This window comes from Dasypus novemcinctus, chromosome 25 (assembly GCF_030445035.2).
Source record: "Dasypus novemcinctus isolate mDasNov1 chromosome 25, mDasNov1.1.hap2, whole genome shotgun sequence".
Lineage (NCBI taxonomy): Eukaryota > Metazoa > Chordata > Mammalia > Cingulata > Dasypodidae > Dasypus > Dasypus novemcinctus.
The window spans coordinates 19,199,463-19,205,462 of NC_080697.1; positions in this window are offsets into that span (position 1 = coordinate 19,199,463).

The window sequence follows — 6,000 nt, forward strand, 5'->3', positions numbered from 1 at the left end:
TGGGTTGATTCTGGAAACCTAGCAGCCTTCAAAAAACTAATGAAAGGTATTGCCAAAGTGGATGTGGCAGGCAAATGAGATCCTGTGCTGGAAAGGGCTCTGGAAACCACCGGCGCGTGCAAAGGAGCAGGAAGATCGCATCTCCAGGTCTCCTTTTTTAATAGCCACAGGTTGTGAGGTCTGGAAGGCTCAGAGAAGTGTCGACCCAGGCCCCATTGTCATGCCAACCAGGAAACAGGGCCATGTACGTGAAGGGGAGCAAACCTTCCATGAGTTAAGGCCCCTAATGCATGGCAGTTGGTTGAGAATGAGCCCCTAAGATATTCCACCAGTTGTTCCAAATCTGCTTCAGCCAAGCTGGGTGGGCAGGCCTCATTCTCTGGAGGGCCCAGAAGCCCTGAATCCTAGGCCTCTGTCCACTACCTGTTGACATTGGGGTGTTGAGAAAGCCACTGGAACTCTCTGAGCCTTAGTTTCTTCACATATAGGAGAGGGAGGGATAATGGTCCTATTAGAAGGTGCCAAGAGAAGATGCTGTCTTCTCCCTTTCTTTTCAAGAGGGCCTGGGCCTGGGGAGCGGGACCACTCAGGAGTGTGGGCGCCTGCCCTCAGCTGGCCTCGCCTGCCCGGTTGGGCCAGGAGACACAGGAAGAGTCTTGAGTGTTTTAGTAGTTTCCTGTACCTCCCCGAGCAACCGGTGCATTTCCTTGTGGTGTAAGATATCCAGGAGGCAGGTGCTCAGAACGCTCCCATTGGGTTCTAGAAGCTTTGGGAATTCTGTCCAGAGAGAAGCAGGTGCTCAGGTCTCTATGCGCGACTCCTACCAGGCACATCCATAACCGTTTTCACCCCCCAGTAACATGCCACTTCATGTGTTTAAATTTCCACCTTTTCCCCCATCTGGCAAGTGGAGAGGTCGATGATCGCCAGCCCATTATTAGATGGCATTTCCAGCACCCCTGCACCTCTCTACAGCTCTAAAGGCCTTAAAGACATTCCGGCAGCTTTTCGGTGTTACTGAGAGAAAGCAACAAGGGGGCACCTCTGCTGGCAGGGTCTGGCAGGAGAATTTCACAGCCAGTAGGTAAACCTCTAGCATTAGGCTATTGTGGTCCCACCCGTGTGTGTGTGTGTCAGTGACCCGGGCTGATGGTAAACTCTTATGTTCGGAGTTTAAAGGACGGAGCATAGTTTTCCTCTTCCTCGAGTAAGATGTCTTGGCGAGGGGTTCCTGGGACAATCCACTTCTGCTGGACCCAGAATTCCCCAAGCACATACAACTTGGTCGCCAGGCTTCCCCTGGTCATTAGACCCCCACCGCATAAGGGAAAAGGAATTTCTCTTGGAGCCAGTCTTTTCCAACACGTTCAGAGTCCTCTGCCTCTTGGGCTACTGAAGCTGAGAGCCCTGCGTGAAGACATAGGAAGAGGTATGAAGTGCTAAAATAAGGAGGACGTTTTAAGTCAACTCCGTAGACCTCGGTCATAAAGATGACTGATGCAACTCCATCAGCGTACAGCTGTTGGAATCGGCCCCGCTGCTATGTTTGAAATGTAAGGGTGTGATTTTCCGCAGGCTCTGAGTGTCGAAAGGACGGACGGGCTCCTTGTCCGTGGGCGGCCCACCCCCCACCTCCCCTCCCCTTGCTGGCCACAGGGCCAGGCCACACCCAGATGCCTGAGCAAGGAGGACGGCTGTGGCCACCTCTGGGCCAGCCCAAGGCAGGGACATGTGCCCGACCTGGGACACTGCAGTACCTGCCCGTGCTCTCGCTGGCAGAAATTCTCCTCCAACAACGAGACAACAAAAAGAGAAGCCCACCCACCCTTCCTTATAAGCAGCCCTTGCCTTTGCCAAAACTTCCGGGAGTGGAGAGAGACGGTAACCGGTGGCCCCGCCCTTCGGGCCGGATCCTCGCTTCCTGGCAGACAGATGGCCACGGTGAAGTTTATGGTGCTTTATCCATGTTCTGTTGGTGGAAAGTTCCATTTATTTAAAGGAAAAGATCAATAAAACCTGTTTCAGGCTCCACCCCTGGAACTTAAAAACTAACTGCCGTAACAAGTCCTATGGAAGCAAAGGAGCCTCTGGTTGGCAGTGGTGGTGGAGCCGGTGTCTCTGAGGACACGTTGGAGTTTGGCTGTGCTGACCCGTGGGAAACTTCAGTCCTTATGCAAAGGAGAAGTACCAGGTGGCTGTTCCAGAACGTACCCCTGCCCAGGCTTTGAGGGCATTCAGATGGTGCTCGGTATTATTTAGATAATATTTTTGAGAACCCTGATGACTCTATATGCTGAACTAGAAAACAATCATGAAATATTAGCGTGGAAAAATAAACTAACAGCTATGAACCGTGATGCCATTTCCTCTCTATCTTAGCACTTGACGCTGCTTCAGAGAAGGCTTCCTGGTACAGGGTCTTGTGCAGTAGCCCAAGAGACAAAGGGGGAAACGGACTTGGCCCAGTGGTTAGGGCGTCCGTCTACCACATGGGAGGTCCGCGGTTCAAACCCCGGGCCTCCTTGACCCGTGTGGAGCTGGCCATGCGCAGTGCTGATGTGCACAGGGAGTGCCCTGCCACGCAGGGGTGTCCCCCGCGTAGGTGAGCCTCACGCACAAGGAGTGCGCCCCGCAAGGAGAGCTGCCCAGCGCAAAAGGAAGTGCAGCCTGCCCAGGAATGGCGCCGCCCACACTTCCCGTGCCGCTGACGACAACAGAAGCGGACAAAGAAACAAGACGCAGCAAATAGACACAAAGAACAGACAACCAGGGAGGGGGGGAATTAAATAAATAAATAAATCTTTAAAAAAAAGAGAGACAAAGGTGGCTGAACGTGAAAACTGTCAGCTCTGGGAGAAATTCCTTTTCCTCACACAGTGGCGTGCCAGGTCTCTGGCCTTGATCCCATGTGTAAGGCAGACATTGGTTTCCCAAGCAAAGATGGAAGAAACCTGAAAAGACAAACCTTGTTCACTGATGAACTCAGACACCCTTTCCTTGCTGTAAATATGTGAACCACATTTAAAAAGCAAGTGTGCAGGGAAGCAGATTTGGCTCAGTGGATAGGGTGTCCGCCTACCACATGGGAGGTCCAGAGATCAAATTCAGGGCCTCCTTGACCCATGTGATGAGCTAGCCCATGCGCAGTGCTGATGCGCACAAGGAGTGCCCTGCCATGCAGGGGAGTTCCCCGCGTAGGGGAGCCCCATGTGCAAGGAGTGTACCCCAGAAGGAGAGCTGCCCAGTGCGAAAAAAGTGCAGCCTGCCCAGGAATGGCACTGCCCACACAGAGAGCTGACACAGCAAGATGACGCAACAAAAAGAGACACAGATTCCTGTTGCCACTGATAAGAATCCAAGCAGACACAGAAGAACACACAGCCAATGGACACAGAGAGCAGACAACTGGGGGTGGGGTGGGTGGGAGGGAGGGCAGGAAGGGAGAGAGAAATAGAAAATCTTTAAAAATAAAAAGAGGTGGTGGACTTGGCCCAGCGGTTAGGGCGTCCGTCTACCACACGGGAGGTCCGCGGGTTCAAACCCCGGGCCTCCTTGACCCGTGTGGAGCTGGCCCATGCGCAGTGCTGATGCACACAAGGAGTGCCCTGCCAAGCAGCAGTGTCCCCCACATAGGGGAGCCCCACGCGCAAGGAGTGCGCCCATAAGGAGAGCCGCCCAGCGCGAAAGAAAGTGCAGCCTGCCCAGGAATGGTGTCGCACACACAGAGACCTGACACAAGATGATGCAACAAAAAGAAACACAGATTCCCATGCCGCTGGCGACAACAGAAGCGGACAAAGAAGACACAGCAAATAGACACAGAGAACAGACAACCGGGGTGGGGGAGAAAGGAGAGAAAATAAATCTTAAAAAAATAAAAAGAAATAAAAAATAAAAAATAAAAAGCAAGTGTGCAGATGGAACCTGAGTAATCACGTTCTTATAGATGCAAGGGAGAAAATATTCAAAAAGTACTTTTGGGTCCCTGCTAAGTGCATGACACTGAGAAAAACCCTTTTTAGGACCCAGAGTTGTGTAAGACATTATACAAATATTCTGTATGATGTCTCCTGGCATCACGCACAAATGTTTTCATTTGAAATAACAATTAATTGCAAACTCTGCAGCCGTCGAGCAGATGCCAAACCACCAGGGCTGTGGCAGGGGGACCCTGGACACGTGCTGTGGCCTCCTGCAGCCGACTGGGCCCCCGGGGCGGGCTGGCAGTTGAGGGCGTGGCGGAAGCCGTGGTGGGCCGGAGCCGTGAAGAGTGGTGGGACATCTTCAGAGCAAGCACGCCTGGCAGAGGGCATGGTGCCAGTGAAGGCACGGGTGGAGGAAAGCGTGGGCCATGTTTGGGGACCAAGGAAGAGTCCAGAGTGTCTGGAGCATGGGTCGGCTTTGGGGTGGGGTAGGGATGGAAACTTCAGCTGAGCTCTTGAGGGCCTGGAGTGAGAGGTTTGGGTCTTCTCATCAGTCTGGCATCACCCCCACCGTGTACTGAGTGCCTCGTTGTGCCAGGTGCTGGCCTCGGGGCTGGGGAGAACGGAGGTGACAGGGGTCCTAAAGTCTCCCTGCTCCCACACCTCAGCCTATTGTCTAATGGAGGAAGGGTCTAGTAATTTCAAATTCTCAGAGAAGTTGCAGAAGGTACCGCTGGGACTTGCCCTGGCCTGGAGGTGATCAGATAGGACTTCCCAGAATAAGTGGCATTTGAGATGAGGCCCCAAAAGGGAGCAGACATGTGAGCTTTATTTCTGCCTGCTGGGAGCTGCGAAGGGGCTCTGAACAGTGAGCGGCACACCCTGTCGCTCTTGGGGGGGGGCTAGTCCAGCGAGTGTGCAAGGGGGTGGGTGAGGGAGGGGCGGGAGGCCCGGAGTCATCCAGGAGAGGGCTGGTGGAGACAGGGTGGGGAGAAGTCGCTCCCGCTCTTGGGAGGCTGATTCCAGGAATAGAAGCCTGGAGGCTAGAGGAGGAGCCAGCTGGGCATTGGGGGTGGGGTGGGGGGTGGGGGGTGGGCCAGGTCCTGAGTTCAGCTTCGGGCACATTAAGGCAAGTGGAGGAGCAGGTGTAGCTCAGGGGTTGAGCACCTGCTTCATATGTATGAGGTCCCAGGTTCACTTCCCAGTACCATCTTTAAAAAAGGTGAGTGGGGGAAGCGGATTTGGCTCAACGGATAGAGCCTTTGCTTACCACATGGGAGGTCCAGGGTTCAAATCCAGGGCCTCCTGACCCCTGTGATGAGCTGGCCCATGCGCAGTGCTGATGCGCGCAAGGAGTGCTGTGCCACGTAGGGGCGTCCCCCGCATAGGGGAGCCCCATGCGCAAGGAGTGCACCCTGGAAGGAGAGCTGCCTTGTGCAAAAAAAATGCAGCCTGCCCAGGAGTGGAACCGCACTCACGGAGAGTGGACACAGCACAATGACGCAACCAAAAGAGACACAGATTCCCGGTGCCGCTGACAAGAATGCAAGAGGACAGAGAAGAACATACAGCAAATGGACACAGAGAGCAGACAACTGAGGGGGAGAAGGGGAGAGAAATAAAAAATAAATCTTAAAAAAAAAAAATACAGGGAAACGGACTTTGGCCCAGTGGTTAGGGCGTCCGTCTACCATATGGGAGGTCCGCGGTTCAAACCCCGGGCCTCCTTGACCCGTGTGGAGCTGGCCATGCGCGGCGCTGATGCGCGCAAGGAGTGCCGTGCTACACAGGGGTGTCCCCCGCGTAGGGGAGCCCCACGCGCAAGGAGTGCGCCCGTGAGGAGAGCCGCCCAGCGTGAAAAGAAAGAGCAGCCTGCCCAGGAATGGCGCCGCCCACACTTCCCGTGCCGCTGACGACAACAGAAGCGGACAAAGAAACAAGACGCAGCAGATAGACACCGAGAGCAGACAACCAGGGGAGGGGGGGATATTAAATAAATAAATAAATCTTTAAAAAAAAAAAATACAAAAGGTGAGTGGAAAGGCAGGCCTGGGGCTTGGGGCAAGATTAAGAATTT